This window comes from Pelodiscus sinensis, chromosome 5 (assembly GCF_052426305.1).
Source record: "Pelodiscus sinensis isolate ZL-2025 chromosome 5, ASM5242630v1, whole genome shotgun sequence".
Lineage (NCBI taxonomy): Eukaryota > Metazoa > Chordata > Testudines > Trionychidae > Pelodiscus > Pelodiscus sinensis.
Window position 1 is genome coordinate 128,335,705 of NC_143056.1, and position 12,742 is coordinate 128,348,446.

Sequence of the window (12,742 nt, forward strand, 5' to 3'; positions counted from 1 at the left end):
CCGTTGAACCTGTCAAGAAATGTATCAAATGACACACTGTATGTTAAAGGACCTTGCAATATTGCTATTTCACAGTTAATGCCTGTAATTGGTCTTGGAACTTCTTACAGGGCAAAGGAGATTCCAGCCATAATGTGCTGCGAGGAAAGTGAAACTGAGGGCACATCACCATTATGTTTTCATGACTAAGTGCCAAGATGCCTACACTTGGGGAATGTGAATACCTACATTGACTCAATGTTAATTGGATTCCACTTAAACAACAAATGGTCTGATAGCACTTTAAAGACTAACAAAACATGTAGATGGTATCATGAGCTTTCGTGGGCACAGCCTACTTATCCAGGCTGTTGCCAGAGCTGGCATGGATGAATTTAATATTTTCCTTAGCGCTGGGCAAGGTCACATGACACACATGGGACTCATGCTGCAAAAGCAGAGCCGATCTGCTATGTTTTTTACCAAGTTTTACTTTGGGTTTATAAAACAGTGCAGGGATATTGTTGTCTCTATGATGGACCTTGCAATGAAGCAGCCTATTTTAGGCAAGCCTGGTTTTCATATACTTGTCCAGTTCTGTACTGTTGTTTCTAATATTGGATTAGAACCTATCATAAGACAGAGCCAAAACATGGGGAGGCCCTGTGATGCACTCAGTGATGTTACTGGCATCACTGCCTGCATCCATTTTGTGTTGGGGGTGTCACGTTATTGGATTTTAAAGTGAGCAGACAGAACACTGTTGCACCCATGGGTGGTGGTTGCCCCAAATTCTGTCCCAAGTGGGCCGTGTGAGGTGTCAAATGGAAGCTTATGCTCTGCTGATTCTATGTATGATACTCATGTACTCGTGTAGTTTTTATATGTGAAGTTATGACTAAGGGCTCTGTTCTTGTATTTTAAATGTTCTGGGAGGGAGCAATGGGCCTGGACTGCCTAGTGTGAGGTGAGGAAGGGTTGTTCAGTGAATGGCTGTGCTAACTAGCACTGCTCCATGGACAACGGCTCTCAGAGTGGCAAACACACACCTGAGGAATGTGTCTGGAAGCTAGCAGACTAGCCAATGCGTAATGGCTACTTGCATGTGAAACACAGAGGCTGTGTCTACACTGGGCCACTTATTCCGGAAAATCAGACGCTTTTCTGGAATAAGCTGCGAGCTGTCTACACTGGCCCTTGAATTTCCGGAAAAGCAACGGTGCTCTACTGTACAAAATCAGCTGCTATTCCGGAAAAACTATTCTGTTCCCGCTCAGGCATAAGTCCTTATTCCGGAACACTGTTCCGGAAAAGGGCCAGTGTAGACAGCCCAGTAGTCTTTTCCGGAAAAGCGCGTCTACATTGGCCACAGACGCTTTTCCGGAAAAAGGGCTTTTCCGGAAAAGCAGCCTGCCAATGTAGATGCTCTTTTTCCGGAAATACTTATAATGAAAACTATTCTGTTTTAAGCAATTCTGGAAATTCATGCCAGTGTAGACACAGCCAGATAGATCACTTGATCACGTGACCAGCTTCAGTTTGGGAGACATCAGGAATATAAAAATGCCATGAGGCCATCTCCATTTTGTCTTCAGTCTTGCTATTGATTCCAGATGCATCCTTGCTAGGGACAGAGAGCTGGCAAGGATTGCTGGCCCATCCTGACATAGGGTGTACACCAGAGACGTCTAAGCTAGCAGTTTTTTAACGTCTCTGCTAAGAGCCTGCATCAAGAATGTGGTGATTGATGTCTGTAGTGTATTCTCCTTAACAATCTCACTCTCAACCTTTTCTTTCTTTTATTAATAAACCTATGGGCTATGTCTACACTGGCATGAATTTCTGAAAATGCTTTTAACGGAAAAGTTTTCCATTAAAAGCATTTTCAGAAAAGCGCGTCTAGATTGGCAGGATGCTTTTCCGCAAAAGCACTTTTTGCGGAAAAGCGTCCGTGGCCAATCTAGACGTGGTTTTCCGCAAAAAAGCCCCAATCGCCTTTTTCACGATCGGGGCTTTTTTGCGGAAAACACTACTATGCTGTCTACACTGGCCCTTTTGCACAAAAGTCTTTCGGAAAAAGACTTTTGCCTGAACGGGAGCAGCATAGTTTTTCCGGAAAAACACTGATGATTTTACAGTAGATCGTCAATGCTTTTTCGGAAATTCAAGCGGCCAGTGTAGACAGCTGGCAAGTTTTTCCGGAAAAGCGGTTGATTTTCCGGAAAAACTTGCCAGTCTAGACACAGCCTTAGCGTTTAGATTCTAAAGGATTGGCTCAGCGTGCTCTTGTGGGTAAGATGTAGAGTGTAAATTGGCCTGGGACTGTGGCTGGTTCTTTGGGACCGGGAAGGTCTGTTTGGGGTTGGTGAGATTGGGTTCTATAACCTCTCAACTGTGTGTAAGGTCCAGGGCTGAGTGTGGTGGCATGGGGAAAACTGGGGTGTCTGAGGGATTTTGCTCGTGAGGCTTCCTGATGGCCAGATTGTCAGCTGAAGTGCTCGATGTGACCGGTTTGTGGCCTATTTGGGAAAGGTCTCCAGTTGAGGGTTGTAAGTAGCCCTGGTTTTGAGCAATTTGCCCTGAGCTGACACCCTCAGCGTTGCCCGGACTCAGCCTAGTCCGTCACAGATGGGGAGGAGGATTTTCTTTCGGAAGAGGGCTCCAGGAAATAACACAGGTGCCCTGGTGGACACTCCGTCCAAAGTAATCAGGACTCTATAGTTCCGTCGCCTTCCAGCTTTTAAAGCTGCAGGCACCCTGGGCAAGCCTTGTGGCAGGAAGCCGGCCTGAGAGCAGCACCTGACCATGTGTCTCTCCTTGCCACAAGCCTGCTCACCCATGGCGGAGCCACAAGCCCTCAGAGGCCCTCCTGGCCCTCTCAGGGAGTAGCCTCAGGTGTACCAGGACCCACACAGGGGACCAAGAGGTGGGCAACCTCCTGGTCCAGAGCAAAAATCCTGTCCCTTCTTGAGCTGTGGGGCAAGAAGGAGACATTGCAGGATCTCCTTTCCAAGCGCTGCAACGCGGACATCTTTGAATGCATAGCCGAGTTCCTGGCGGAGCACGGACACCCACCCTGGACCTTAGAACAGGTCCAGAGTGAGGTGGAAGAGCTCCGTCAGGGATACATCAGGGCCAGAGAGCGCAGCTCGCACTCAGGGGAGGATCCAACACCTGTCCCTACTACCAGGAGCTCTACCAGATCCTAGGGGGTGGGGAAGCCGTTTCCCCACCCATCATGGCGGACTCCGGTCTTGAGACCCCGGTAGTCACCTGGCTGGAGGTCACAGTGGAGGAGGAGGAAGACCAGGGACAGCAGGAGGAGGAGACGGACACCATCACCCTGTCCCTGGAGCTGGTTCCCGTCAACCAGGAAGTCTCCCAGGCCTTGTCTGACGCAGGGAAGAGATCATCAGACGAGGGCTCTCCGTTTGTTTCTCACGTGGCGGGGAGGGGAGGTGGGCGCAGAGGGGGCGGGGTGTGAGCATTGCTTGGGCTGGACATGGTGCTGCAGTCCATGCACATGAAGCCGCGTGCAGCGTTCGTGTGTGCCCCGCAGGCAGCCCCTGAGCGTGGGTGGGATCCTGCTGCCAGGCTCACGGAGGCCCCACGGCCCCAAGGGGGGGCCCTCTGAGCACCTTCCATGGGTGGAAGCGGGCTGGCCACAAGGGTGCAGGCACAACCTCAGATACGCCGAGGAGCGCCACACACAGGCATACCTGACCGTGCAAGGACCACCCGCTCCCACGGACAGCGCTGCGAGCCGCAGGGGGGTGTGCGGGCCCCAGGAGAGCCAGGCGGCTCCCAGCTCCTCTCCTGCCCACTGGACACTTCCCTTGCCTGCTTGTCCATGGGCTGGGGGAGGGTTAGGGGGAAGCAGGCAGCATGGTCCCCATGGCACCTCAGGGTCCCTATGAGGCAGGACCTGCTGTGCAGGCCACACAAGGCCTTGCTCCTGGGACATCCCCCTCCTCTGCCCCGAGGACTGTTGGTCGCATGGATGATTGACCGCGCTCTGTGTTCTCCACAGCTGTTCGTCCCTCTCCCATTCCGTCCCCCCCACAAACACCCCAGGAGCGCTATGAGGCCACCCCACCCCCCAGCAGCAGGACTGTGTGAGGGCAGGATGGCACAATTCCTTGGGGACGGAGCTTCTCTCCCACCCTCTCTTTCTTGAGGGTCCCCCTTTTCCAGGACTCTCCCCTTCCCCGTGCAGGGACTGCAGCCTGAGAGTGCCTTATCTTCATGAGGAGGGCCCCGACTGTGGACTTCCCCACGCCGAACTGGTTGCCCACCGACCGGTAGCTGTTGGGGGTGGAGAGCTTCCAGATGATTGTTGCGACCCACTTCCCCAGGGGGTGGGTCACAGGTGGGTGTTGCATCATCGGAGGGCGGGGGTGAGCCAGGCACATAGCTCCAAAAAGATGGCCTTCTGCATGTGGAAGTTTTGGATCCACAGCTGGTCGTCCCGTCGCTCCATGACCAGCTGGTCTCACCCGTTGGAACTGGTGTCGAGCCTCCAAAAACACCTCTCCGCTGTGAGGGGCAGTTGCAAGAGAGTAGCTCCCGCACCCGGTGAGAGGGTCCCAAGAATGAGCTCGGGGTCGAGCTAGTGCAGGACCAGGAAGGCAGCTGGCACAAAGTGCTGCAGAAACTGCAGCACGACCATGTGGGGCCATCGCATGCCCGGGGCAGCTCCGGCTTCATGGCCCCAAGAGAAAAGCTGTGGTATCCAAAAAAGCAGGGCAACCACAGCAGGCACTGTGAGAGCTTTGTTGTCCCTCGAGGAGATAGGCAAGCAGGCAGCAGAAGCAGAGGAACTGCTGTTCAGGGGGGTCCCTTTAAGCACGTGTCTCTGCATGGCTCCGGCACCAGCACTCGGAAGCAACTGGTGACCTAAAGCCCTGCCTGACGTGGTTCTGGGTGGCTTTTTGTGTGAGAGAGCGTCCAATCAGTGTGGTCGCTTTCTTTTGAAAAAGCAGATCACTTTTCCCATGCACATTGGCAGTGTGGACGCGCTCATTCAGAAGTTTTTTTACGGAAGATCTCTTCCGGAAAGACTTCTTCTGAAAGAAGCCTGCAGTCTAGATGTAGCCTCAGGGTCAGTCAGTCACTAATTGAGATTCTCCCTGTAGAGTCTTTTTCCAAAATTGATTTGAGGAATAATCTTTATCAGGATACTAAAATTTTCCCTGTCGGCTCCTGTACCACATCTGGCAGCCTGTCCCTGCTGGATCCCACCTGAGAGATGCCTGCAGTACTCTGGACATGGAGATACACAGAGATCAGAGGTTTTACGTGAGCATTGGGGAGTTTTGTAATATCAGAAAGTATCAGGTCTCTGCTCACTGTGATTGCTTCTGATCTGCTAAGCATAATGGAAATAGCTTTCTAAAGCTGTCATGAGACAGATTAAAAAAAAGCCACTTGTGTCTGAGAAATTCCCAGACTGTGCTTCACTGACCATTTTAGCCCCTCTGCTTCTTCCTGGCTCAGAACAGCCAGATCCCACTCGGCGTGACTGAGAAATATACAGAGAAATTAGAGTGCTGGGGGACGCTACGGACAGAAAGAGATGGGGAGAAAGCCTGATGGGCAAGAAGCAGCCGAGAGAAAGAGAGAGATTGGGAGGAACTCTTCTGCATTTATGGACTGGGAGTGGTAGGAATTGACATGGGGAATATGAAGAGACAAAGCAATCAACAGCAAAGAATTCATCTAGCAAACACTTACCTTTACTTTCCTCTAATCCCTGGGGAATGAATCCATCTTCTTTTCTGAATTATAATCTGTTATATGGACACACAGTTTCCCTGTGTTGTGTCCAACAAGCAGTCCTTGTCAAGTACGATCGAAGAAATGTCGTCTTTGTATTGGGTATCTTGGGTTAAAGAGATCATAACATCAGGGCAGTTTGTGAGCATAGGTCAGTGTTATAATGTCTTTGTTACTTATTTTCTACAAAGCATAACAGAAATGGCTTACTAACGGCTATTTCTCAACAGATCCCTATCACAGAAAACTGCTATTATCTGAGAGAAGCAACTGGTACGTTTAGGTTGTAAAGAATTTAGTTACGTAGCATGACATTTAGAACTTGTCTTATTGTTCAGGGCTTTTTTGCCAAATAAAATGTTTGTTACATTTTGTTACAATTATATATGTGTTAAAAATTCCCACCACCATGATTTCTAGGCAAATACATATCCAAAGCTATATTTTTGCCTGGGAATATTTAATTCAACTTAATGTGGCAGTAAATATTTGTGATTTTTACTACAAATCTATCTAGATTAATAAAGAGAGATTGATACAAAGCATTTTGACAGGGTAGAAAAGAGAAGAAATAATGTACAGACATTAACCATAGAATGGTCACTTGATTGTATTTGCCCAAACAGAACTGGAACCCCAAAATGCAAATTGACCTAAAAGAAGTAATACTTACAACAATCTATATAGGTAAACAACTTTATTCATTATGTGCTTCAGTACTAAGTATGATCATTGGGATCCTACTGTGTCTAAAAGCCTTCTTGAATAATTTAAAGAGAGGTGAGGTAAAATATTTTAAATACATACATATCATTATAATAGTCAAATAATCCTAGAAGTACACAAATCAAGCAGTGATCAAGGGTAATGCAATGGATTTAGGTTAATCAAGAAATATATGAGAAGGAAGCTAGAGTGGAGGCACTATCCTACATGCTGATGGCCACAATGTGAAAGCACCGGCACCATGAGCACTGTGTGATACAGGGTTGGGTAGAGAGGGGAGCAGGCCTTTGAACTCTGGTTAGTTCAAAGTCACTTGTTAGGTGAAGGAAGGAGGTGTGTTTGGGGCTCTAGTGGTAAGTATGCTACAATCATTCCCTAGGAGGAGGGAGTTTCAGCTGGCAAAGCCAGAGAGGTGAGAGAGCCAGAAATATGGGAAGGACTGAAGAGGAAAGCAGCAAGGGTGAGAATAGTGTAGACTTTGGCTGCTCATGAGCAGGCCGCTGGGCTGAAACCTGGAGCAGAGGGTGAACCCGGGTTCCCTACCAGCTTCTGTGGAAGTGGTGCAGGCAGACAGGGGCATGTGGACAGCCTGGTACAGTTCAGCTTGGAAGACTTTGATGCCCTGGAAGGGGAGGATTGCAGGGACCTGGCTGGAAGACTAAGTCATGGAGAGGAATCTGCTGTTTTGAGAAGGGGCTGCAGGATGGGACAGGATGGAGGAAGAGACAGTATGGTGAGTACCTGGAAAGAGTTGATCCCTAGAGTGACTGGGAGGAAGTTCCCCTAGCAGTATGTGGGCCCCATGACATTCACTTTATGGTCATGAGACAGATGATTTTCCTTACTTTGCACATCTCCAGTTCCTCTTCCATACCACAGTTTCTCTTGACTGGAAATGTGCTTCTTCATGCTGCCAGGTTCTTTGGTGTTTGTTTTCTTGTTGCAATTTACTTGTGGAAAAGAGATGAGATCAATAGGCAGAGCTGAGGTGAAAGTGTTGACATAAGGCTATTGGTGTTTCGTTCAGAGAGGTTTATTTTCCTTTAGTTCCTTAGGCTACAGCAGAAAGTTGACTTAAGCTGTGCACCTCCAGCTATGTGAACAAGATAGCTGGAGCTGACATACGTTAAGTCGAGTTGCCCTGGGTGGGGTGGGGATTCGAGAGGGGGGTGTCGATGGGAGAAATGCTCTCATTTACTTCTCCTACTCTTACTCTACCCCGGAAGAGAACAGAATTGGTGGGAGAGTGATCTGTGGTTGATTGGGCAGGTCTTCTCTAGACTTGCTAAATTGACTGCTGGTGGAGCGATCTCAGAGCGTTGATTTGGGCTGTAGTGTAGATGTAGCTTCAGTTGAATGGGTATGTCTACACAGCAGCTGGGAGGGTCGGTTCCAGCATGGACAGGTAAATACTATTCAAACTAGTCAGTGAAAATAGCAAGGTGGCCCTGGTTGTATGGGAGACAGCTCAGGCTAGCCCCCTCAATACGTATCCAGGAGGTCAGTGGACTAGCTCCAGCTCGCTGTGGAAGGAAGCCTACATAGTTGAGCCCAGTGGGAGCAGGGATGTCTCAGACACATGGCTTGGGACTTGTGGATCCATTTAACGAAACCACACTAGAAAAATAATCTGGTTTATATGCAATAGGGTCTGGGTCTGAATCAGGAGGGTCCGGACTCCATAGAGTCACAGAGCAAGGAAATGAGGAGCTTTGTGATAAGAACAGTCTAAATTGATTAAGTGATTCAATGAAAGTTTAGTAAAAGGGTGTATTTTAAGGTTTAGAGCGTTACGTAAATTTATTTTTCAAACTACTAAGATAGTATAATACCGAGAAATGCCAAGAGGGCAAATCTTAGTAACTGTCTCTCTTACTAGTAAGTCAGGGATGGTTCCCACACTATTTTAGTCTCACACGATTCTTATGTCTCCTGCAAATACCCCCTAATTGCACAGCCATCCACCTCCACCTCAGTCTCTACCTCTATCTGTCAGGAATTCCTCTGTGTGTCTGGGCCCTTTATAACCAGTATGCAGAGCAGTGCCCAGGACAGCTGTTGGTGTGTCTGGTGCAGTGGATGTGTTCCTCTGAGGTAAGTAGCTCAACTGGAACCTGTTGTGTAGCTATCTCCTTGACTGAAAGGGAGCAGCCCAGCCTGACTAGACACACAGGAAAGAGAAGCTGTTCAGCCTTCCGCCAATTTTAGCCCTTTCCTTGATCAGCACCTGTAATCTGCTTATTTGCACTGGGCCCGAATGTCCTACAGCCCCAGTGGATTTGCCCCCAAAGCTACCTTTCTGAAAATGCCCTGAACACCCAGAGAAATGGTCTGATCTTCCTGGAGCTCGAGCATTGGTGTATGTCTGCTGTTCAGGGCAAGAGACAAGGAGAAGCCACACGCAGTATGCGTGAGATAGTGTTTTTACATGTTAACACGAGGGTCAGCAGACAGGAAGATACCGTAGAAAAGTGAACAGTGGGGAGGTACAAAGGTGACTTTTGGGAAGTGTATGGTCTAGGCATTATTATTAGAAGAGAGTAAACTCCTTGCTTCTGTAGCCCAGAGGCACTGACAGAGAGTAAATTCTGCTCTACAGCCTCAGCTGAGAGGGTGTTGACTTTTAGCTCTTGCGATAGAGACCCATGGCTTTAGCCCCAGAGGTCCAAGCTCCAATTCCTCCTGTCAATGACCAGGGCCCATCAGCTCTACACTTAGTTGATAGTCACTTGCATTTTTCCAGTGGAAGAGAGGTGAAAGTTTCACATATCACTGTGCATAAGCAAGAACCCGGAGCTGCATGAAACATCTGCCTGTATTTCATGCACAGTAGCTGGGTGTGGAATGATTTACATGGGGCTATTTCTCCATGGTTTTTATTACCTGCCATTAACCTTGTCTCCTACTCAGGTAGCTTTACCTGGAATTTACAGGAAAAATGTTAAGGCTGCTGGGGTCAGAAGGCTTTTACGGAAGAGACGGTAGCATTGAGCCAGAAATGTTGGGGAAAACTTGCTGACAAAACTGAAATTCCTTATCAATGGCATTTCTAAAACAATGTAAATGGGACTGTGATGGGAGTATTTCTGCCCCACTTGAAATCAATAGGACTTTCCCCACTGATTCTAAAGGGAGCAGAATTGGGCCTCATCTGAAACATTTGTGTTTTCAGAACTGCAGTGAACCCTGGGGATCCATGCTAGAAAAGGGTTGTGATATGGTGGGTGTAGATAGAAACTTAGCAAACAGTAAGTAAGCAGCTTTCTCTCTTAGTTTCTTTCTCTCTTGGGTCTGCTCTGAGGGTCTCTCCATCCTCACTGATGTCTGCCTTTTCTGTACAGACCCTTCCCCTGAATCACCATTTCTTGTAGCTCCCAATGACCGTCAACACAGTTATATTTCCTGTTTGGTGAGGGCAGCATGAAACACGTCTCAGTGGAGAGAAACAAGTAATTAAAATGCAGCATGAGGTTCTGAATGCTGAGGGGAACAGCAAAGACAAAGAGCAAGAGGACAGCAAGTAGGGGAACAGCATAGAGTTTTCTTGACTCATGTCACTGGCTCATCCTCTCATGAGTGCCCCCTTTTGGCCAAAGGATGTGTATCCATGAGCTCCCATTTGTGTGATAGGCTCTGGGAGTGGAGAATCCCAGATGACCTTTCTTCTCAGTTGTCTTTTACCAGCTCTCTTTCCTTTCCCTTTGAGTAGCTACTGGGAGGTACGGAGGGAGCCAGATCCACTCATTCCTCGGGTCTTGACCTAGAGACCCTGTAAATAGCAGTTGCCTGCAAAGTGTCTTTACTGTCCACAGCTGCTCACTCTTTGGTCCACTTCCCAAATAATCTCTTCTATCATTGCCCACTTTAAGTCCTCACTACTCACTGTCCAGAGTCCTGCAATTTTCTCTAGCTCACCACGACCTGGTCTTCAGCCGGGTCTATAATCCACCCTACAGACCGAGCTGTCCAAGTACCATTGCCTTCCCAGTCAGTCCGTCCGTCCATGTGTCATGGATGTGACTGTCACTGAACACGTCATTCAGATTAAAAGCGCAAAAATAATGACCTGGTCCAAATAGCAGGGAGGAAAAAACTCAGAGGAAAGCACACACAAGGGCAGACAAAGGCTTTGAGTGGTGGCATTGGCACTAAAGTGGAAAGAAGATGGAGAGAGACCTCTCAGTGCTGATGGATGTTAGAAGATACCAGAAGGTATTGTACATGAACAGAAAAGGTCTCCATTCTAAACCCAAGGAAATGATTCATCATATTGTAAGGAAAACACCCAGGAAGAGAAGGAAACCAAAGTCAGCAACACCTAGGTATACGGTGAAGGTGTTCCTCTTAATGTGGAAGGTGAGGAAGAAGACGACAGTCCCATCCCCCACCATCCCCAAGAGGCAGATGAGCAGAGAGAGACTGTTAATGGAGATGTCAGTGAAACCATCTCTGGAGCATTCATTCCTGTTATTTTTATCAGCATAATTAAAGCTGGTCTCTGTGGGAGGCATGAACATTGTGATCGTCTCAGTCATCCTGAAACCTCAGGTCTCTGTGATAGGTTGCATCTCCCTCTGAAACCCACTGCATGTGTACACCTGTTAGCAGAGAGTAGACAGAGGGGATTCAGAGACGTGGTTATCCCCAGCCCTATGCTTCACTGACCTTTCCAGCCCCTCTGCCTCATGACCTGGAGCAGTTAGATCCCAGTGGTGTGATTGAGAAGTATCCAGGGAGATTATTGTCTTAGGGGATGCTAGGGACAGGAAGAGAAGGGGAGAAAGCCTGATGGGTAGGGACCTGATGAGAGAGAGAGAGAGAGAGAGAGAGAGAGAGCGATTGAAAGAAAGAGACAGAGAGAGGAGCAGAAGGCATTGGAAGGAACTGTCAGCCATTTATCGACTGGGAGTGGCTGGAGATGACATGGGGTATATTAATTGGAGAGAGAGAGAAAACAATCAACAGCAAAAAACCCATCTGGCAAACACTTACCTTTAGTTTCCTCTCTCTCCGGGGAATGATCCAATCTTTTTGGGATATTTTCTGAATGATAATCTGTTATATGGACATAGAATTTCTCTGTGTCATGTCTGGCAACCAGTCCTTGTCCAGTCCTATCAAAAAAGGAACTTCCTTACACTAGGTTGGATGGGATACAGAGATCATGACATCAGGGCAGCTTCTCAGCATTGGTCAGTCTTATGAGATCAGGTAATGTCTTTGTTATGTCTTTTCTGGAAAGTACAACGGAAATGGCTTCGTTCAGTTTCCTGAGCGAGGCATGTGGTGCAACTTAGTGATTTAGAATGAAATTTAGTACTTCCCTTTTTGCTCAGCTTTTTTCTTTTTTTGCCCAATACAATATTTCTTACGTTGTGTTAGAATTATATATGTCTTAAAAATACCAATTACCGTAATTGTGGGCTGTCGAAGGGCAAGCCCCCTCGACAGTCTGGAAGTCCCCAAAGTTTGGGTCAGTGCTCCCTTTTGGCAGGGCAAACATAGCCCGTAGGGTCAGTTCCTAGCAAATGTCTCTCTATCAGAGTCTATATGGCCTGGAGGCCTAGTTCAGAGCATAGTACCCTCTTTCTGGGTATATACGGCCCTGAGGCCTAGTCACACACACAGTTCCCCCTAGCAGGGTATATATGGCCCAGAGGCCTAATCCAAAACACAGTTCCCTCTATCAGGGTATATATGGCCTAGAGACGTAGTCACAAACTCAGTCCTCACTGGTAGGGCATATATGGCCCAGAGGTCTACTCCCAAACACAGTTCCCTCTACTAGGGTAACTATGGTGTAGAGGCCTAGTTCAAGAGGTACGCCTCCCAGACTACTAGGGAGCAGGGTTGTTGTGGGTATGGAGGCAGGGGCACCCTCCCACTCCACTGGGTCCCACCCCAGGGCCTTCTTAGTAGCGGACGATTCTGCTACCTGCTCGGTGGGGATTCCTGCTGAAATGCACCGAGCTCCTGGAAGTCAGTCCTCCGCCCTGGGCCACTTCCTTCCCTTTCCGGTGTGCTGCTCAGCACTCGGGGTGTTGCTCAGCAGGTCAAGCCCTCCTGCATGGCCTCCCTAGCCGGGGCTGTTGCAGGGGCTGTGGCTACTGAGGCAGCAGTTGCTACTGCTGCCGGAGCGCCTACTCCTGGAGCTGCTGTAGTTGTGGCTGTCACCATGGTTGAGGCAGCTGCTGCTGGGGCTGGTGCGCCTCGGGTGGCTGCAGCTGAGGCTGTGGGGGCTGCTCTGGAGCTTGGGCCGGAG